The sequence below is a fragment of the Alexandromys fortis genome, unplaced genomic scaffold (genome assembly GCF_014885135.2).
Source record: "Alexandromys fortis isolate MF-2015 unplaced genomic scaffold, M_Fortis_MF-2015_v1.1 scaffold_0, whole genome shotgun sequence".
Lineage (NCBI taxonomy): Eukaryota > Metazoa > Chordata > Mammalia > Rodentia > Cricetidae > Alexandromys > Alexandromys fortis.
The window spans coordinates 15873807-15897682 of record NW_026067949.1 but is presented as its reverse complement, the minus strand read 5'-3'; positions in this window follow the sequence as shown (position 1 = coordinate 15897682).

The following is a 23876-nucleotide window of genomic DNA, read 5'->3' as shown; positions in this document are numbered from 1 at the left end:
TTGATTACTTGGGGATTTTTATCCTTATATTAAGCCAACTTTTCTGCATTACAATACTACTTCCTAATGTTAGCTTCTAAACATATAGGGTTGTGAAAGGGAGGTTTGATATCAAGGACTTTGTATACATCCTTTGTAATCAAATCTATGTACCTAGTGTATGATGATTAAATAAGTTTTGATATTTGCAACCTTTTTATGTACCATAGTTTTTTAGTCATTTTCGTCATATATAGTAATGTCGGTTAATGCAAGTAAACAATGCATGCATAACATAGAGAGGCTGTGATAAGAATTTACATTATTACAGCTAAGTGTTAAAATTTTTGTTGAAAATCTCTTGGGGATATTTTTTTGATTGTTTATAAATGTTTTATTTGTTTTCATTTAAAGGGGAATATTATATAGAGATAAGTACTTTACATTGGTATGGACTTTGGTGTATTGATACAAATTTAAGGTCAATTTAGTTATATGCATATTTCTATTCTTGTTTAAGGCATTGTATTTGTACAGCTCATTTAAAAATGCAATATATAATTTAAAAAATACAGCTTATTAAACAGTAATTTATAATAAACTCTTAGTCATGTTAGGTTTTCCAGATATGCAGAGGTATATTTCAGTTAGGGTTTCTCTGTGGTTTTGGAGCCTGTCCTGGAACTAGCTCTTGTAGACTAGGCTGGTCTCGAACTCACAGAGATCTGCCTGCCTCTGCCTCCCGAGTGCTGGGATTAAAGGCTTGCACCGCCACCGCCCGGCCGGGGATTTTTTTTTTTTTTTTTTTTTTTTTGAGAATAAGAAAAAAAAAAGTTTCCGCCTCCTCCCAGCCTCCCATTTCCCTCCCCCTCCCCCCACTCTTCTCCCCCTCCCCCCACTCCTCTCCCCCTCCCTCTCCTATCCAAAGAGCAGTCAGGGTTCCCCGCCCTGTGGAAAGTCCAAGGTCCTCCCCCCTCCGTCCATGTCTAGGAAGGTGAACATCCAAACTGGCTAGGCTCCCACCAAGCCGGAACATGCCGGGGATATTTCTTAATAGAATAAAAAATCAACCAAAGCGTTTGGGGCCATAGTTTATTTTCTTTGTAACCATTTTGAGCAGAAGGGCCATAAGGAGATACTTTAGTAGTAAGTTACCATTTTGGACTTTTGCTGTAAAATAAGCGTTGATTTTCACCAGTTCAAATAAAATGGAAACATACATGCACTACAGCATAGAAAATAGAGAGAAAATCCTTACATCAACATATCCAGGTATATGCTTTTCTTCATCTTTCTATTAATACTAGAATAATACCAATACAAACCTGACCATCCATATTTCTTCCACTGTATGTTGTAATGTTGGTGTCAATATTCATCATCTAATATATAAAGGCTTCAGTACCAACAATAATAACTCATTAATAAATTATGACTCATTAATAAAATCAGTTTTACTATAATCTAACAATTTAAATTTTCGACATAAGAAGGCATGAAGACTTTAAGTAAAGTAAAATTTAGTTGTTCTTTTAGTTATAACAGTGTGTCTTTTGTATGTTCTGCTTTTCAAATATATCAATAATAAATTTCCACACAAGCATCCACAATTGTTATTGTTATTAATTTTACCAATAGATGGTGTTCTCTCTAGTGTCTGCTTTTTATTTTTTTTATTTTTTGGTTTTTCGAGACAGGGTTTCTCTGTGGTTTTGGAGCCTGTCTTGGAACTAGCTCTTGTAGACCAGGCTGGTCTGGAACTCACAGAGATCAGCCTGCCTCTGTCTCCCAAGTGCTGGGATTAAAGGCGTGCGCCACCACCGCCCGGCTTAGTGTCTGATTTTTAAAAGTGTGGTAAAATCCCAAATTTGTTTGAATGTATTTAAATCAGCTTTTACTGGCTGTTGTTATAGCCTCAATAGAAAGCATATTTTAAATGAGTGGGTGTAGAATATGTTCTAAAATACATCAATTTTATTGGGAAGCTGATAAGTCTTTCTGGATGTACATCTGCAGTGAATCATAGCAAGTACAGGAAAAAGAGTTCTATGAGGACTCAACCTTGAATTTCGCTGTTCATTGGAAATCCCAATTAAGAGGAGGATGTATGAGCAAGAGTTATACAACTGTCTTTCCCCATGTGAATTAAGGTGACATACTCAGCATACTTTAAAGTATATCCTTTAAAAGATTAAAGTTAGGGGTAAAGTATACAGCCTTTTTCAAATTAATATAAAGGAAAGATCAGCTTAATACTGTGAAATATAGAGGTAATAATTTAAAAGACTTCTATAAATTCTTGACAAAGGTTCTCAAATCAATAAAAACTTGGAAGGGGTTTATAAATGACATGCTTTACATACTGGCCAACATATATCTGAGTCTTTCTATATTCTATACTTAAATCAACTAGGTTTCTACATGACTTTACAGAATATATTTACTTTAAAATTGGTATAATTGCACTTCAAATTTGCTGCCATTGTTAATATGGGAAGATAAACAGTAAGGGGCATAAAACAGATTTCAGAGATAATTGTTTTCCTTGTTAATAATAGAATTGGAATTCACAACAACCAAATCACTTCATTGGAAGCAAGATTTTGCAATTTTAGTATGAAAATTTTATTCAAGATTACATGTTAATGCTGTAGGAATTCATTCAGCCAGTAGCTTTTGGAGTAGTGTCCCTTAGCGCATCCTCTGAGGTGCTATGTCCGGACTGATAAGTGGAGAAAAGTGTGCTGCTGTCTTGGTAGGTTGGAGCAGAAGCAAGTTTATATGTTTTTCACATCTCCCCAGGGTAGAGTGGGAGAAAAGAGTGGTTTCCACCTTGTCTGGTATTCTGTGAGTTTGTGTTTTCCTTTGAATCCCATTTGCTCTGTACCCTAATAATAAAGACAATTATAACTCTCACAATATCTCTCGCTTTATCTGGCACCCAACATAGGACACAGACCTCAAATCCTGAGATTAAGGGTCTCCTGCTCTACCGAAGGAGCTAGTCTGGCCCCACCACAATTATTCTACCTGGTTCATATGATGTCATTGAGCCGTTAAAAACCCCTCAAAGATCAGGTCTGAGCTAAAAACTGCTCAAGATGATGCCAGTTTCGCTAACTAAGACTGTCCACCTTAGAACACGTGGGCCTGTTCTTCAGAAAAGAACTTGGCAAAAACCCTACCAACTACTAAGAGACTGTCTACAATTGTTACAAATAGTATTCTTTTTTTTTTTTTTTTTCAGGATCCAACAAAAGTTTATAGGGGCAGATGATGCCAAGGTCCACCACATGGCAGCCCTCACTTTCTTTTTCTTTCTTTATTTTTTTTTAAGTTCCATTAAAAAATTTACACTTCCTTCCCTCCTCCCATTTCCTTCCTCCTCTCCCACTCCTCCCCATCTTCCCTTCCCCTCCCTTCTTAAGAGAGGTTAGGGAACCCTGCCCTGTGGGAAGTCCAAGGCCCTCCCCCCTACATCCAGGCCTAGGAAACTGTGCATACAAATCGACTAGGGTCCCCAAAAAATCACTTGCTTGTATTTCCTGCTTACTCAGGTAATATGAGTTTTCTTCTCAGGTCTTTGATGGAGTTGAAGACTAGCTAGTCACAGTTACTTTCCTCTCATAACTTAAAAAGATGTTTTAGGTACAAGACTTAGACTCTTCAGAATAGGATAATGATTGAAATAATCTCTGTTATTGCTAATTACCTATAGACTGGACATTTAGTAAGTGTTTACTGGTTGATATTGCTCATGTTGATTGTAGTTCCATTTTTGTGTAAGTGTTTCCCTTTTCTTTCTTCTGGGCAAAGCTTGATTTTTTTTCATATATCGTGTCATATTAGCTGTAAATGAGGGAGGTGTGTCTAAAGAATAATCCACCTTCTTCTCTTGCAACAGTTCTTAAACAAAGCAGAGTTGCTGTCAGTTATCATGAAACTATCCTGTGCAAAATCGATTCTTTTTATTTTTTATATAGTTTCTGAGAACTACATAAACTTGGATTTGATGGGAACAAAAGTTCAGAAATAGCACAGGGGAGTTTGATCCTTTCAAAATGTATGTCATCAGCGCTACTTGTCAGTGAATTAACTGGCGAGAACACTAAATTGTATTTTTTGGCTTCTGTATCATGAGATACAAATTATGTTGACAATACCTTTTTCTTACAGTTGTATTGATTAAATGAAGAACAAGTTGGGACTTGAATGGTGTCTAACATGAAATGATCTGTGGATCTCAGCTATTATAGTACTAATAATATTTCCCCATCAAATCTTTAGTAAGTGGGTAATTATCATGCGTTTTCACTCAGAGGATAATCAACAAAAATTGACTGCTTTGTACATCTTTCAAAGGATGTTGAAAATAAGTTTCTAGTATTTTGTTATGTTGTGCACCTTGTATAACACAAATAATTGTTTGAGTCTGAGTCCTCTGTTTAGCTGTGGTAATATAAACACACACAAAGTCACACATTTTTATTTTTATAAATATCAGTACATAAGTAATACACACACACACACACACACATCAAATTCTACATTTTAGTTTGCAAGTGAAGTTGCCAAGATGGAGTTGAGTTTGCTAACATAGGTACTGATTTTTTCCTCCCACTTGGCTTGGCACAACTGGGTGTAATTGTAATACTCACAAATTAAATAAATTCAAGTAAAACAAATGAAACCTGAATACCAGGTGTCACAGAATTGATAACTCCCTCTATGACTCTAATTTCTAAACTGCTCCTTGGGGTAATGTATCACCTTATCTGCATGTTTGTTTTCTTACAGTACATTATGGATGTTCAAATAGTTTCTTCCTAGGATTCATTACAGTAACACTGACATATTCTCAGATCATTCAACTATTGTGTGAGATGAAACAGTAATCAAAACCTTCCCAAGCATCATTATCTGATCAGTTGATTTGATTCTAATAGGAAATAGGTGTTATCTCTTAATATTGATTATAATATAATTTTATTTCTCGATCATATATCATCTTCCAAGGAAATTTAAGAAGGGCCAATATATGGAGACAGCTGAGAGGATGTGTGAAAAGATAAGGAATCACCTTCAAAAACATGTTGCTGGGCTTTGTAAAATACACTTGCATAAGCAGAGTGAAAAAAAAACAATAAAAAGTTATCAAATATGACCTGAAAATCAGTAATATCAAGAGGATGCCATTGTGCTTCACTGTAATGCAGTTCCTGACAGGTGTTTGCAGGTTTTTTTTTCTAAATTTGCCTATAGATAGGTTATTAAAGTCAATGAAAATCAGAACATGTTTGTCCCATGGTAAAAATTAAGCTACACAGGAAGAAAGACAAAGGGAAGGACAAGAACACTTGGAGGGTAAATCAATAAAGAGCTGTATGAATTCCATCTTAGCAGTGAAGCATGCTTCTAAATAATTTCATTTGATTTGAAAAAATTGTATATGCATAAAATGCTTTGAAAAACTACTTCTACACAAACATGCCTGCAAAGAAATTTGGGTATTTAATTCTTGTGGCTGAATTAATTGATCTGAGTATCTCCATTAGGAGCATGGAAAATTTGNTGTGATAATTATTCCTTGATGGTACTAGAGTTAGTCAATTTGCACCCATGGTCTTGAATTCCTTCATCATATTTTCCTTAGCTGTTACCAGATCATCCCAGTTATATACAGTTTAACACATGTTAATTTCAATTCATCCCTCTACACAGCTGTTGTATCATACAGGTGCATAAATTTCTGTATGCACTTGATAATTTTGCATATGACGTCATCTTATTCCTTAGTTTGCAGTCTTTGACTATAGCAATAGTATTGGTTTGTTTAGCTTTCTTTTCTTTTCTTTACATTGTCTGTCTCTCCTAAAAATTTGTATCCAAGCCACATGGTGGTGATGCATGTCTTTAATTTTAGCACTTGTTAGGCAGAGGCAGGGAGATATCTGTGAGCTCGAGGCCAGCCTGGTATATAAGAGCTAGTTTCTAGGACAGGCTGGAAAGCTACAGAGAAACCCTGTCTTTAAACCACACACACCACACACAAATTTGCATCCAAGTTAACAACAAGACATGGAGGTCAGGAAAGAATAGGCAGATAATAAAGCTCACTTAATGCTCCTGTGATTTAAAATTATTAAGTACATTTCATTATAGTTGCTTAGAAATATATTAAAAAATATGCATTTCCCAAAATCTTCCTTAGCTTGTGCATATGGAATATTTCAAATGAGTTTATTGTCCATAAGTCATATTTATCCACTTAATATTTGATTTTTACTTTATCATATTTGTTAATAAAGATAAATTTTGATCATTGACCCACAGATACCTGACAGTTTGCAAATTGCCTAAAAATATCTGGTGCTATCTACGAACACCAAACATTAGTACTAAGTAATGCTGTGTCCAAAATTTCCTTACAACTCTGATAGTCAGCATTTAGATGTGTTAATAATTGTGCAAGACACATCAATTTACAGAAACTTGAATAAATATGAAGCACTATCTAAATTAATATATATATATATATATACACATATTAATATATATATATCACTGGGAAATTTTAGTTTCCAATGTGATGCGTAATCATAGTTTCAGGGACCATCTGAATAAAAAGCTCTTTTGAATTCTTGAGTAGGCCTACAAAAATATGTTTACTATCTAGAAGGATATTGCTTTGTAACATCCTGTAACTTTGTGATCCATGTACCTGTCAGTGTTCATGTATTTTATTATAATTCTTGTTTGTTTAGCTACTAACGTCAACAAACACAAAAAAAAATTCTATTAACAACAAAAAAATCAAGGTTATTGCATTTACAAAGGTTAAATTAATGGCTCCGTGGTAACATTAAATAGAAAAGGGACAAACTCATGTTTTAGCTATAGAAATAGAAAATTCATTCCAAGAATAAAGAACTGCCTTGCATAAGATGAAGATGCCTTCAAAATAGAAGGTTTAAATTATGATATCCTGGCTTTTCACATTTCTTCCATTTACCTTTGGGAATTTTTTTAAATATTTAAAAACGTAATAAAGATGGGAAATACCCTAAGTACTATATTGCCGAAATACTATCGGTGCTGCCCCTTACAGTGATGTCTCCTAGGCTTCCCTTTATTTGACTATAAACAGAACCTAGCATTTGGTAACCCACCTTCACACTGCTCACTCACAGTAAGAGAGAGAATCAAATTACACAGTGTTTTTCAGCGCTAAACGTCCAGCTGTGCAAAGAGGAGGATGTGTGCTTAGAATGATACTCAGGCTTGAGTTGATTCGCAGTATTTTAAAGAGCAGTGTATACAGAACTTGGCCCACCTTGAAAGGTGGTACCAGTGGCTGGTTATTGTTGGAATTTGTGTTACTTAGTTTCAGCTGATGCATTATTTTATTATCTAATTGGGAAAATAAGAAGCCTAACATCATCAGAAAGATCACCTGTTGTGTTAATCCTCTTGCTGAGAACTTCACTAGTACATATTTTAGGTGAAGAAGAACACAATTATTCCTAAGTTTTAAATATTGTGAGAATTAGCTTTCATGTCTTCAAAATAACACCCTATGTTCCAATTTTATTCATGTGTCATGTACTGAACATGACAACCCGAAATACAGAATCTATTGTGATATATCAATTTTTAGAATCAAATTTTTTTATAGAAATATGCATGTTATGATACTTTATTACATAGACTATCACTCTAAGACAGTACCTTTGACTAAGGAAAAGGTACATTTTTGATCTCATAAGGCTGATTAAATAGCTGTTATGGTTATTCACAACAAAATAGGCCATTTAATATGGAAAAATGTTAGGCATCATACATGTTTGTGATAGACACATTGCAATTTGTTTTATAATTATATTTCATAATTGGCAAATAAACTGATGGAAAGATATGCAATTGGATTAAGGATATAAACTAAAATTGAAATGATATCATTTTCTATCTCAGTACATTATCCTAGATGTAATAGAAACAACAGTTTTGTTAAACAATCTGGTATCAAATAATACATTTTAGAATATAAAATTTCTGTCAAAAATAATATATTCTGTCCTTGTAAAATAAAAGGTAGTCTATACAACTATAAATTAATGATAATAATTTATTCCAAGAATAAAGAACTGCCTTGCATAAGATAAAGATGTCTTCAAAATAGAAGACTAAAAGTATAATATCCTGGCTTTTCACATTTCTACCGTTTACTTTTGGGCATTTTTTAAATATTTAAAAACATAATAAAGATGGGAAGTACCCTAAGTACTATATTGCCTAAATACTAGCAGTGCTTTATTTATTTTATTATAATAAAATAATGTAAATTAATGAGTATAGTTGTATTATAATAAATTTTATTTCTAAATATTTCAGGCAGATGGTTTAAATAGTAGGTCAGGTCATTTGGATAAATTACTGTGCATATGGATTTCACTGTATTTTATAGGTTATATATTTAAGACATATTATCCAAGAGCTTAACTGTTGATTTACCTACAAGAATGTAACAAATTCAAAATTAAAGTTCAGCTTAATTTTTTATATAGTTATAAATCCCAAAATAATAGAGTAACTTGCTTAATGTGTTGTATAGACCAGATTTACGGTTGTTAAACTGTTTCATAGTGACTTGTTATATGTACTCTAATTTGCTGCTTAAAAACTTCCTTTAGAACTCAAATTTTAAAGAAAATTAAAGCACACATTGTTTCTTTATATTGAAATAAGAGGGCTGAAGATTTATCCATTAAGGATTTTTTTGGCATGCAAAATTATTGTAGGACAGCATAAAATCAAAAATCGAGGGCATATGTAATTAATTTGTATTGTCACTGCTATAATTATACACATTATTCCTGACAAGATCAAACTGAGCTACAAAGAAATAAGTGAGCTTCTAAAAACAATTGCATATTTAAGCACATCTATTTGTCATAACACATCCTACTGCAGAATACTTTAAAATGGCAAATCAAGCCAAGAAACAAATGGAACTTTAAGACAGTAAATAAATCAAATTATATTTAAAAAAAGAAAAAGAAAAGTTTTCATTGAGTGTTTGGCTCCAGTGTTTTATAAGTTAATTTCCAAGACAGAACTGCTACACTCATGTGCTTTATTCATTTAATTTTTTTTACTTCACTTAGGACATTCAGAGACTACAACCAAGATTTTCTTTTGCACAGCTATGGAAGGGATATTACATATTCCCTACCCCATCAACTGAATGTTTGAAAAGGTAGTATATAGCTTGTAAAGCCAAATATTTTTTCATTGTTTTATGGTTTTTTTGTCTTTTAACTATAAAAGGTCTATTAGCCTGCTGTTTTAAAGATGAAGTAGAAATGTTATATTTTTGAACTGGCTTATCCTTAGAAAGGAAATGTGATTCCTATGCTCCATAATAGTCAGATTTAGATCCATCTTTAAATGATAAATTTTCAGTCATTCTGTAGAACTGAAAACTGAAAGTATGTATGCTGAATCACTTGCTTAACATTTGATGACTGCCCTTGTTATTTTTTCTTTGCTATTAATAAAAAAGCAGAGTGAAGACTGCAAATTGTATTTTCTGTTTTGTTTTAATTAATTTTTTTTGCAAAGAATATTTAGGTAATGTTTTCTCTCCCTCAGCTCCTCCATGATTCTACCCATCTACAACATCATTACTTATTTAACCTTATGTTTCCTCTGTCTCTCATTATTTCTCTCCCTCTTTGTCTGGCTCTGGGTCTCTCTCCTCTATTCTTTTGTCTTTCCAGAAAAACAAAAACAAAATCACATACAACAGAAAACAGAAAGAATTCAAAACCTAAAAGTGAAATAAGATAATAAACAAACCAAAAAGCCCATACCTGGCACTGATAAAAGAACCTAAGACTATATGGTTTCTGGGTCTAGGGGAATGTCTACAACTATAATTTTGATAATGGAGCATAACAACAAAATAACTCCCAATGACACATTTCCATATTTACAGATCTGTGTATAACACAAATTCTGATGTTCTTAAATGTAAGTGGAGACTGTTCTCTTGTTTGTTTCCCGGCCACCCAGACCCCAGTAATTACACAGAAACTATATTAATTACAATATTGTTGGGCCGATGTCTCAGGTATATTTCTAGCTAGCTCTTATATCTTAAATTAACAAATTTCTATTATTTTATATTTTACCATGATGATTCATTACCTCTTGCTTCTTGGGCAGCTACATGAAGTCTGCCTCTTTTAGCATCTCTGTGGCATCTCCTCACTCCACATACTCTTTCTTTATATCTCTTCAAGTCTGGTTATATTCTGCTTTAATTTTAGCTAAAGCAGCTTTATTCATTAACCAATAAAAACAACACATATACAGAAGGACTTCCTACATCATCTATCCTTTTCTTTCTAATTAAAAGGAAAGTATTAACTTTTACATAATAAAGTTGCATATACAAAACAGTTATTGTATAAGAATTATAGTTACAATATTTAGTCAATTTACATTTGGCAAATTAAAGAAAACACTATATGATCTATCATAACTTAGTCTGAATCTTTATATCTAATTTTTCTTTTAGCAAATCTAAGAAAACAATAGCTATAACTACCTGTCTTCAATTCATCAAAGACTCCAAAAGGATACAATATTACCTAAGTAAAGAAGAAGTGCACTGTAAGTACATTCCAGAGTTATATAATTGATAGAGACCTTTTGCTTCCTGGACAGTTTCCCAAAGTTCTTCTGGTACATTCAAGCTTTCATCTTCAGCCTCCAGGCTGGTAGTATCCAACAGATCTTTCCATGAAGCAGTAAATTCAAAAAATCTGCTCTTCATTGTAATGAACAAACTCATCTGTTGCTTGCTTCTTTGTCCTCCAGAATGTCTGGTAGTTTCTTTTGTGAAGCAGGAATCTTGAAGGACCATTTCACTTTCTTTAGACAAGTTCAGCAGTCATATTTGTGTGGATCCTACATACCAAGTTTATACAACATACCACCAAATGGTTCAGGCAGGAGCAGTTTCTTGCCCACATGGATAGCCTTGTCATATTGAAGGTACATTTCATGAGTTTCTTTGATGTCCATCAACCTCTCTTAAATAATTGGTGCTGTAAGAAGCAGACATGTCTTACTGCCAAGAAAAGTCCAAGTCCTTAAAACAATTTAAATGCCGTATTCCATAGGTGGTTGAAGTATTGAAGATTATCTATCTAACTGAAAAATATCTTTGTATATCTGGAATACCTAAGTAACAAGACTACAAGTTTAACTATTATTAATGACTATTAATCTGTAATTTTATTATACAGAACATTTTTAGATGAGCTATATGAACATAATGTCTTAAACAAGAGAAGAAATTCATATACACTGTGAAACAAAGTTGACCTTAAATTTGTATCAATAGAGCAAGATTTATACCAATGCAAAGCATTCATCTCTGTAGCACATCCCCATTATTATTAATTAATAATGTGGAAATTAATTACTTAAAATCAACTTCCTTTAAATGAAAACAAATATTTATAAAGAATTGTTTGGGGAATTTGGATATTGTTTTATTGAAATTGCTTTTTGCTATTTATTAGACAATGTTCTTTTAGGGTTCACAGGGATGTTGGGGAGGTCTTTTTCAATCAAACCACATTAGTCTGAAAAGAATCCACAGGTTCCCATCCTCTTTGGAAACAATACAGAATCTCTTTTCTAAGCAACATATCCTTAGACCCAAATTTTGAAGTCAATATAACTTTAAAATATATATGTTGGTTTAGCTTAGCAGCACTCATAATGTCTCCCTGCAGTAAAAAAAAAGAAAGAAAAAGAAAATACAGTAATATACATTACCCAGATTTTCTATGTTTATGTGGCTTTTTATTTTATTACTTTTTTAATATTTATTATATTATTTTTGCTCCTTTAATCTCTGACTCTCTGCACCGCTTTATATTACTTTTACTGTTCCATAACTGTCTACATTTTTTTCCTCTATCCAAAGCCTATGTACATTTTTAAACACACTGTGACCTGTTTAGAGATTTATTTTTTTCTTAATCTGTCTTTATTACATTTCTGTAGTCATTTTCTGACCAGGAGTGCTTTTTTTTCCGGTAAATGTTAAGCAGGCATAGCTAGGACAAACTCCATGGCCCTGCCTGTTTGCTCCACCAAGTCCAACATGGCAGAGATATGTTGGCCACCTCTACAAGCTATGCTCCCCATCTCAACTCCAGGGACACAAAAGGTCTAGAATACCATTAAGCAATTTGTCATATGCTACGCACTGACCCCATTTAAATGCTCTGTAGGAGGATCAGCATGATCAAGAAAGTTGGCTTTTAAAGGCGCAACACAGTCTTTGCTGTTAATGCTGAGTCAGGAAGCCCTTCTCTTAAAGGGATTGCACTAGAAAACAGAGCCTACCTGAGGACATCCTGCTACCAAGAATCCATGCTTAAATCTGTTGTGTGTGTGTGTGTGTGTGTGTGTGTGTGTGTGTGTGTCTAGAATTCTTTCCCAAGCAGCTCTCTCAGGTGATTTATGGATTTAGTTGGCCCATATTGGCGCCATTGTTTATGTGGAGATTGCTGGTTCATTTCCTGGTCACCCAGACCCAAATAATTACACAGAAACCATACTAATTACCACACTGTTTGTCTGATGCCTCAAGTATATTTCTATCTAGCTCTTACATCATAAGTTAACACTTTTCTATTAATCTATGTATCATCATGAGGTCGTGGTTTACTGGTAAGATTCTATCAGCTGTCTCCTTCAGCAACTACATAACATCCCCCTGACTCTGATACTCTTTCTCTATATTTCTTCTACTCCGACTGTATTCTGCCCTGCCATAAGCCAAAGCAGCTTTATTCATTAACCAATAAAGGCAACACATATAAATTACTTAAAGTAATCCATATGTCAGATATTGCTGTGGGACAATTGTTTGTACCCTTTCAATTGTATTTTATTAAAACGCTGTTTGGCTAGTAGCCAGGCAGGAAGTATAGGTGGGACAACCAGGTAGGAAGTAGAGGCAGGGCGACAAGAACAGGAGAATTATGGGAAGAGGAGAGCTTGGTGAGTAGTTGTGACCCAGCCACAAAAGAAGTAAGATGTGACTGCCTCACTAAATAAGATACCGAGCCACGTGGCTAGTTTAGACAAAAATAATGAGAAAATATAAGTTAAGAGCTAATAAGAAACCTGAGCTAATGGGCCAATCAGTTTATAACTAATGTAGACCTCTGTGTGATTTCTTTGTTAACTAATGATTGTGGTAACTTGGCAGGGCAGAAACCCTGAAAACGAGATATTCTTTCAGAACAAATGTTTTATAAGAACAGGAATATGAACTTATAGAAATCCATTATGCAAACTATGAAGACAACACACAATTTTCCATATCAGCTCTGTTTACATTTGTGTAGTTATGAACTCAAAATACTAAATATGATGCTCTCAATGGTTTTACTCAAAGGAGAGCATAAAGATTGCATTTAGGAATTTATGTGTGATATTTAAAAAGGAATAGAGCATTTTTACAATCATGGACTAGAGATATGAGATCAACCAGCTATTAATTTTGATCTAGACAAATGGTGAAAATTAAAATGTAAGCTAAATAATGTTCCTCTCAATGCTATTTGTGGACTATAATAAGCTATCATGCATACATCTCTTTCTATATATCATTATCTTTGACATTTCACAAGCTGCTTAGATAAAGAGTATTTAAAACAGTTTATAGCTTCCATATATTCAAGTATAGTCAGAGTTCAGCACTGATAGAAACAGGTTGGTTGAATAGTTAAAAAAAAAACAGCTTTGATCTTTGCTTTGTCAACACAGATAAAATACACTGCACATCAAAGTCTATAGGTAATTGTCTGAAAATATATTATACTCTGTCTACTAGAAAGTAAACATTTTATAGATAGTAGCAAATCTCATTTCTGTATGATGGTTGATAAATTTTCACATTACTTACATAAGTGTATATTGTTTTTAATATATTCTATATATAACTAAATATTTCAGTGTTCATTATAAAAAGTAAATAAATTGTGTACTAAATTTTATATGACTAATTATAAAGAATTATCTCTTTTTCTTTTTTCAAGATTTCTTTTTTTGAGGAAATTTTAGAGGTTAAATTTTATTTTAATTACATATTCCTTAAATACAAAATTATCTTTGCAATATTGCAATTTCATTTTTTTCAAAATTAGAATGATGATGTATAGTATAATTACTTGACCTTGTTTTAACATAGATAGATAATTTTATACTTAAAAAAGTTTCTTTGTATTGTCAATAAGATTTCTTATATTGGTATTTATGATTTTTATTTCTAGAAAATGAGAAGCCATATTCAGAAACACCCAGCCCTTACAGATTGCATTGAGAATTTCAACGTCTTGCAACCAAGTTGAAGTATTCAGCAAATGAACTAAACTTTTATTAACTAATTCATTCTCAGTCCCTTCTCAAATTGTATTAAATAAATCAAAGACAATAAGACATTATTCCTATAGTTGAATGGGTAATAAACATAAAGTGATTTTTTTTCCAAATTCCAGAAAGTAAAATAAATTTCTCAGGATCTATTCCTTCTTTATATACCCAAAGTTATTTATTTACTTATTTATTTTCAATCCCCCAAACAATTTTATTAGTCTACTTCTAAACAGCTTTTTATTTAATTTTTATGAATAAAATATTACTTGTTTTGAGTATTTTTTTTCCTTGTTTCTTTATACCATGAAGAGAAAATCCAGTTGGCATTTTTTAAATTATTATACTAAATGCAACTATGAATACTTAGGTTATTACTCCCAAGCATTTATTATAAAAAGATTTTCAATTCCTTAGCTAATACCACAATCCATGGGGACCAAATAGATGATTGTACCATAGACAACTTCTCTATAAATGCCTTGACAGAAGATAACAAACAGTCTATAGCTTTTCTTGAAGGTTTAATTTAAAAAACTTCAAATAGCTTGGAGTACTGGACTCAGAACTTTAAGAGTCAAGGTCTTTGGTTGTAGTTTATGGCAATTTAAGTGTTGCAAAAATTTCATAACAGTTTCAGACTCTGTATGCTCATTGATAAGTATTTCAGCAAGAGTTGCATTGTAATTATACAATTCTGTCTTTGGTTTTCATTCAAAAACACCTTTATTAGATGAGAGACGTGAGAAATTCAGTAGCAAAACGCCTTCCGAGTAAAAGATGAATTCATACATTGTAGTATAAGTCAATCAGACTTTCTTTATGTGAACAACTTTGACTGTATAGTTAGGTTTTTAGAAATGCAAACATTTTATGTGTATTAGCTATATGTGTCAATGTTTATCTTTACAGCAATTAAACTCAAATTTTCTAGAATTCATCAGTTGGTCATTTGTACCTCTCAAGAGATGCAAATCTTGACTAAGCAAGAGAAAGCTAATGAACAGATAATATTCATTTCCCTGTGGTAGTGAATTACATGTATGAAAGTAATTTTAAACATTAGTATCTTTAAATACATAGATATCATTAAGAAATAATAAAAGTGGTGGTGGCACACACCTTTAACCTTTAATAACAGCACAGGAAAGGTAGAAGCAGGTGGATTTCTGTAAATCCCAGGACAGCCTGGTCTAAAAATGACATCTAGACATGTAGATGTATAGACATCTAGAGCTATACTTTTTCTTTCTTGAAAACTTAAATTAAAAATAATAATAACAATAATAATATATTAGAATTTGATTACTTTGAAACAATGAATTTGATGATAATATTTTAAAAATTATAGTATCTTTTCAAGCAGTGTATTGAAAGCCTTCCTGTGTAACACCAGAGACAGCCAATGCAATTGATTGTCTTTCCACCGGCAAGTGAATTATGATTTTTCTACTCTTGAACTAAGGTCGACGAGACTGTTTCAATCAATAGAGGTTAGTGGAGGTAATTTTAAGACAGTTCTAGGTCAGACAATAAGAGAGACGGAAACTTTCTACTTATGCTCAGGGACCCGTAAGCTGTAATAGTAAAATATGAATATCCTAAGAGATGTCATGGGAGCCCTCTGGTGTGGCATGAAGTTAGAAGAACTGAGCCAGATCTGTTACCTCTTTGAAATGATGCCAGGACTATGTGTGATGAGCAAGTTGTTTTAGCCTCCCAAGTCCAGTGAAGCTCATGCATTAAAGAGGTATTGTAATCTACCCCCAGCATTAATCACCCAGGAAAACAGCAGGAGTATGCATTACCAAAATAATTTCATATAATATTAATATGGAGATAACATTTTTCAGGAAAAATGCTGTACAATTAAGTATTACCAGAATAGCTTTACAAAAAGTATATACAAAATGGAAGATCATGTGCTGTCTGAATATTACTAGCCCAGACAATAATACTTCAAAGAAAGCACCATGTTGCTTCCAGAAAAGACTGGCCTGCTAAGGCCTGGTGGGTTTTGCTAAATTAGAACACTTCTAAAATTAGAAATTGATATAAAATTAGAAAACAAAACAAATAAAAATCCTCGTCATGGAAGGAAAGCATTCCATTGTGTTTTGTTCCATTGCTTGTCTTCATATGCCATGTTTAGAACACTGGGTTAGAGATGTGGGCATAATTGAGTGATGGAACATTTGCCAAGGGCCTGCCTTCCATCCTGAACATAATACAAAATAGGAGAAACATGCTGATTTGTCCATTATATTATCTAGACCCAATTTTTAAATTTTTAATATTTGTTAACGTTTTAGAATATAGTTTTTATTAGCAGTTTAATACTAGAGATATTTTATATATTTGAACTTTAGTTTCTGATAGCTCTCTAAATTTCTATTATTCATGCATTCAAGGAAATTATGTCTATAAATTTCTGGTAAATTCTATGGAATATTATTTGGACCAGTTAAGTTTTAACTTCCAGGTAAAGCCTAAGACAGGATGACCCTGCAATAATATTGCTTACAATAGCATTTTATAACTCTCGTAGCATTTGGCTATGTGTCAATCATAGAAATTTAAATGGATATAAGATATTGCATGAGATTCTTTATGTATGAATGCAGTGAGAAAAGACCAGTGTAGATATACAGTAATGAATCTGTAAATGTCTAAAAGGTCAATGTCTATTCTTTTACACAAAGAAACCCAGTCTCAACACCCCAAACCAAGAATCTACTCTTGTCTATATATACACAAAGAAAAACATAACAAAACAAAATGAAATAATAAGAAATATTCAGTAGTTTCAAAGAGTTTAAAATCCACTTTGGAAGAGGTCAAGGATAATGCGGTTAATTAATAAGCTAAATAAGCTGACACATTTTCACTCCAAATATATAGGACTGTGCAGCACACCACACCCCTGTGTCTGTGCTTTGTGCGCTGGCACCCAGTTTCCAAGCTTCAGGCAAAAGACTGGTGGTTAAAATACACAAACACACATAGACAGAGAGACAGCGACATGGGTCATCCTTGAATTCCCCAAGAATGCCCCCTTTATTGTGTTCAGGGGCAGATTATATAGAGATAGCCACGCTCCAGCCAAACCCACCAGAAACCACTCTCCTGCCATTAGGAACTCCTGAAGGTCTCGTGCTCAGAGCAGCTGTAGGCACTCAGATCAGGGGATTACAAGAAATTCAGGATCTGGGGTCTCACTGCTCCCAACAGGCCTGTAATGTGGCCATGAAATCAGGTTTCCATTATTTAACCAGAAGAGTTGTGGGGAACTGTTATAGAACTGAATTTATTATACACTGATTTTTAGATCCTAATTCTCTCTGTAAGCCAAGTCTAAATTAATGAGACAGTTAAACAAGCACAATCGGAAAAGGGACCACCATAGAAAAGTGTTCATGCTAACAAGGAATGCAGGAAGTTCAAATAATGATCAATTGGCCACTTTCTCTTTTATAAGGTTCAGTATGGCTGACTTTATGTTGAGGTCTTTGATTCATTTGGACTTGAGTTTTGTGCATGATGATAGCTATGGGTCTGTTTTCATTGTTCTACATGTTGATGCCAGCATCATTTGTTAAATATGCTTTCTTTTTTTCCATTTGATATTTTTTGCTTCTTTGTCAAAAATCAGGTGTTTGACGGTTTGTGGATTAATATCCATGATTCAATTTTGTTCCCTTGGTCCTCCTGTTTGTTCTTATGCCAAAGGTTGTTTTCAGTACTGTAGCTCTGTGGTAGAGTTTGAAGTCAGTGATATTAATGCCTCCAGAAGTTCTTTTATTGTACAGGATTATATTTGCTTTCCTGGGTTTTTTGATTTTTCCATATTAAGTTGAGTACCATTCTTTGAAGGTCTGTAAAAAATTTTGCTGGGATTTTGATGGGCATAGCATTGAATCTGTAGATAGCTTTGGTAAGATTGCGATTATTACTATTTCAATACTGCCTACCCAAGAGCATGGGAGATCTTTCCACTTTCTAGTGTCTTCTTCAATATCTTTATTTAAAGATTTAAAATTCTAGTCATACAATTCTTCCACTTGTTTAGTTAGATATCTGAGATAGTTTATGCTATTTGTGGCTATTGTGAAGGGTGTTGTTTCTCTGATTTCTTTCCTAGCCCTTTTATCATCTGTGTACAGGACGGCTACTGATTTTTTTTTTTGAGTTAATCTTGTATCCTACTAAATTGCTGACAGTGTTTATGAGTTGTAGAAGTTCCTTGGTAGAAATTTTTGGATCGCTTATGTAAACTATCATATCATCAGCAAACAGTGACTTTTTTACTTCTTCTTTTCTGACTTGTATCACCTTGATCTCCTTTTGGTGTCTTATTGCTCTAATTACAACTTCAAGAACTATATTGAATAGATATGGAAATAGTGGACAACCTTGTCTCATTCCTGATTTCATTGGGATCGCTGGGAGATTCTCTCCATTTAGTTTGATGTTGGCTGTTGGCTTGCTGTATATTGTCTTTATTATGTTTAGGTATGTTCTTTGTATCCCTGCTCTCTCCAAGACCTTTATCATGAATGGATGTTGTATTTAGTCAAAAGCTTTTTTATTATCTAATGAGATGATCATATGGTTTTTATTTTTTAGTTTGTTTATATGGTGGATTATGTTGACAGATTTTCATATGTTGAACCACCGTGCATCTCTGGGATGAAACCAACTTGATCATGTTAGATGATGATTCTGATGTGGTTTTGGATTCTATTTGCCAGTATTTTATCTAGTATTTTTGCATCAATGTTCACGCATGAGATTTGTCTGTAACTATCTTTCTTAGTAATGTCTTTCTCTGGTTTGGGTATCAGGGTAATTGTAGCCTCATAAAAAGAGTTTGGCAATGTTCCTTCTGTTTCTATTGTGTGGAATAATTTGAGGAGTATTGGTATTAGTTCTTCTTTGAAAGTCTTGTAGAATTCTGAGCTGAAACCCATTTTACTCTTTATATACTTGATGAGACCCAGTTAGGGCAGTTGATGCAAGCCTGAAATCACAATAGTTGATAGAAACAGGAAGATGAGGAATTTAAACTTACACTATATATTATAATTTAAAATCCAGCAACAAATTGGCTGATTATTTAAGTTCGTGCAAGATGTAAATATTTGTTTTAGTTACATTAAGTATTTTGTTCTCTCTCTCACTATATATATATATTTCCATATACAGGAACCATTTTTCAGAATGGCTTACAAATTGTCCATGATTATAAGCTGGCTTTACAAATAACTTTATGTCACAGAAAGCCTGTTGGATATTAAATCAGTAAATTTTATTCCCCTTGAGTAAAATACAGTAATTAGAAATTATCCACAGGCGTGAATATAACATTTTGCATTACTTTGCTAGAGAAGGCATAATTTGGTTCCTAAATCTTTTGATAATTTAAATGTTTCTAAAATCAAAGGCTTTACAACTTTGATGCCAGCTACCCAATAAATGTTTTTGCATATCAAAATATAAAATAATAATTCTGATTCATAATACAAATATAAAAAAATATAAGTATTTTGCCCACACTGATGTTTTGTGTGCACATGGTTTGTGATAAGTAAGGTATTTGTGTATGAGTGTTTTCAGAAAACACACAGAAGTGTTTGCGTGTGAATACATAGATGTACACATGTGCAGACCAAGGCAGAGCAGTTGGTGTTTCCCTTATGGCTTTTTAGCACATATGCTTGAAATAAGATGAGATCTTTTCACTTAACTAGATGCTACTTAATTTGATTAGATTAGTTGGCTAGTAAGCACAAGAAAGATCCTTTCTCTGTCCCTCAATGCTAGAGTCACAGGCAGTCACAGTTAGGCCTCAAATTTTATGTGACCTTGAAGTCAGGTTCTCATGCTTTCAGAACAAGGTCTCTTATAAATTAAGTCATGTCTATAACACTCGTGTTCTATGATAAGATCAGTAGTTGTTTTACCTTCTCATTACCAAATGAGTTTCTAGGAATGTTTACACTGGAGGTTTGCATGATCTTTTTGTTTTGTACCTATACTTTTGAGAAGTTTTGTCTTCACACATAATTATTCCTTTATTTGGGACACCCTAGACTGTCACCCTCCTTCTTCTGTTTTAATATCAGAGTCAGCATTATGAGTAAATATATTTCCTGACTGAACTAACCAGATTCGTTGCTAGTTTTGCTAACATTCTAAGAGCTTTATTGTTCCCTCTCCTCTTGTATGTAAGTCTTCATAAGCTATAGGGTTTTAGTATTTTTGGACATACATTCTCTAACCCAAACATAAGACAGAATATTATTAATTAGTTAATAAATATGAAATGACTCTATGTCGTATGATCTCTCCTATAGGTCATTGTATCTAACAGATTCTATAAATCTAAAATAAAAAAAGAATCAAAAAATAGAATGTCTATGTGTATATTACTAATACTCTGATAATCATTAAAGTGATCCCTTATAAATATTTCTATGAATAATTAAAAGTGATTGCTAATGAATTAGTAAAGAAAATGAAACATAATAATGTGTCAAAATGCTCAATAAAACCACAGTAATTATTTGAGTGTTATTTTACTATAGTGAAAAAATAGCATAACATTAAAACATCAATAATTTATTTTCTTGTATTTTTATATATGAACTGTCAGCTTTTCTGCACAGGTTCACTACTGTGGACTCTCCAAGGACAAAGTCAACATGCTGCTTCTCTGCAAGGTCTTGGGGAGAAGCGGTAACTTGCTTTCTCTGCCTGTGAGAAGGCAATTTTATACTGTAAAACATGATTCTGCCAGCTGTGTTCTTCCTATTCGCTGTTTGGCCAGCATTATCTCTTTCATGCTTGTGTATACCACTGCATTGAACTGTTGGCTAATTTTCCTTTGCTTTATGATCTAAAGCTACTTATGAGTGAATATATATTATATTTGTCTTTCTGGTTTTGAGTTACCTCACTCAATGTTTTTTTTCTAGACCCATCTCTTTACCTGAAAATTTCAAGATATCAATGGACAACTGTTTAGTAGTCCATTGTGTAAATGCATCACATTTTCTTTATCCATTTTTGTTTGAAGGGCATCTAGGTTCTTTGTTGAGAATAATGTTATAAGTCTTTGTTTACAACCTTCTATTCTATAGCGCCAAGATGGCAAGTAGTTTTATAATTTTATTAAAAAAACTGATATCTTTAATTGCACTAATATGTGTGATAAGTAAATGAAGATGAGTAGGATACAATACTAAATATCACATCAGAAATTACAAAATGAAAAACAAACCAACATGGGAAAGCATGTTTAATATTTTGTAAAATGTTAATATTTTTTCAATTATCTACTTAGTGTATGTTTATGTGTCTGTATGCACACATTTCTATGTGTGTATGCATGTATGCAGAAAGGTATGCAAACATACATATTACAGTATGTCTGTGGAATACAGAGGGGAACCTGCAAAATTTGATGAGTGATTTCAGTCATGTGGGTTCTAAGGCTTGAACTCAGGAAATGAGGTAAAAACCTTTATCCTCTGAATCATGTTGTCAATCCAGAAATCATATTCTAATATAATAAAAACTAATGTGAATTCTTGTTTGCTGAGGAAGACCTCTTCAGCCTTGAAAAACATAATTATTATAATATAAACTTCTAATGCAAGAACAAGTTAGTCAATAGAATGCACCATATATCCCTCAATTATTCCATAGCATCATGTACACACAAAATTTATAATAAAATTACAAATTATAAATTAACACACATATACATACCTCACCCTTTTTCTCCTTCCTCTTTCCTAGGCATGTCCGTGATTGCCTGTCATACAGGTGAGTTTCTCTTTCCTGGTTTCCATGGCACATGTTCAAACTCAGCAATGTATTTTATCTCCTAGGGCATAGTTTCCAAGGTAACAGATGGCAAACAAAACCATAAGCCTCCCCAGACATCAACACATTGAATTTCTCTAAGTGGTGCAAATCTTAGTCATATAATTTTGACACAAAATACAGCAAAGTTAGAGAATGAGATAGGCATTTACCATTACACTTTTAGAGATCCTTAACAGATAAGTAATATAAACATTAAATCTTGAAACTATCAAATTCTTCCTGAAGCTAATAAAGTAAAATCATGATGCTAACTGGATTAATCATTATTCTATGTTTTCATGACAGCAAAATTCTGGAGTCCAAATAAAAACACACCTTTCTAAATGGAAACTACAATGGATAGAATATAACAAATCATAGTGAGTGGATGATAGACAATTATGTAATTTTTAAACTTATACATTCTATGTAAGTAAAATATATTTAAAATGTACCATATTTTTCTTGCAGGAATAATCTGTGTTTATATAGTAATATGAGATTTTAGGCTTCAATTCTTAATTTATATTGGCTCTGAGTAAATAATCTAATATAATTTCTAATATCTTAAAATGGATTTTCTTAAAAATTATGAGTAATCTTGTTAAACTTTCTTCAATCAGAACTATTGGTCATGTAATAAGTTTGAAAAACACAGTTCTTTCTCTTTCTTCCTTCACTTACACCCTTTCAATCATGAGTTTGTTAGGTTCTTTTTAAAGGAAGAGTAGTGTTTACTTTTTGAGCTCTTTGAAATATGGACTTCTCATGCAACTTCCTCGACGAAAGAGACATTTATAAATTTGACAAATGAGTTATGTCCATGTTCTTAATGAGATTCCCTAGCATGTGTTAAACATGTATCTCTCAGTATGTGTACAAAAAATCTCAGCAATTACGAGAGAGGACAAAAGGGCATATGTGTAAGTATCCAGCTGACAGATATAATAGTTCCAAGTATTGGGAATACATGATAGCAAAATCTGGTCCAGCTTTCCTAAAGCTTTTCACACCTGACAAACTTTAAGGTACATCTAATTCTTTTTATGACCAATAGAACTATTAAATGTGTACTTTTTAATTCATTATTATAGTACTAACTATGTTTTGTATTTCTGTTGTAATTTAATCTTCACTAAAACATTGCAAATTTGCCTTTCAAAATATAAATAATGTATAAAATATTAATGTGATACTGGGATTCATTAAGTCTATCTCACAACTGGGGGTGAGGTTTAGTGTTAGACTACAATATGTCATCCGTAGAAAGCCTTAGGTTTGGTCTTCAACATTATACAACACTACACAGAATATCTTGTGTAGTATTCAGCAGTTGTAAGGGGCAATAATATTCCCAAGTTCAGAAAACAGCATCAGAGGTAACCCAGACCCAAAAAGATGAACATGGGATGTACTCACTCATAATTGGTTTCTAGCCATAAATAAAGGTCACGGAGTGTATACCTGGTGAACCTAAAGAAGCTAAATAAGAAGGTGAACCCAAGAAAAAACATATAGTTATCCTCTTGGCTAAGGGAAGTAGATAAAATTGCCGGGGA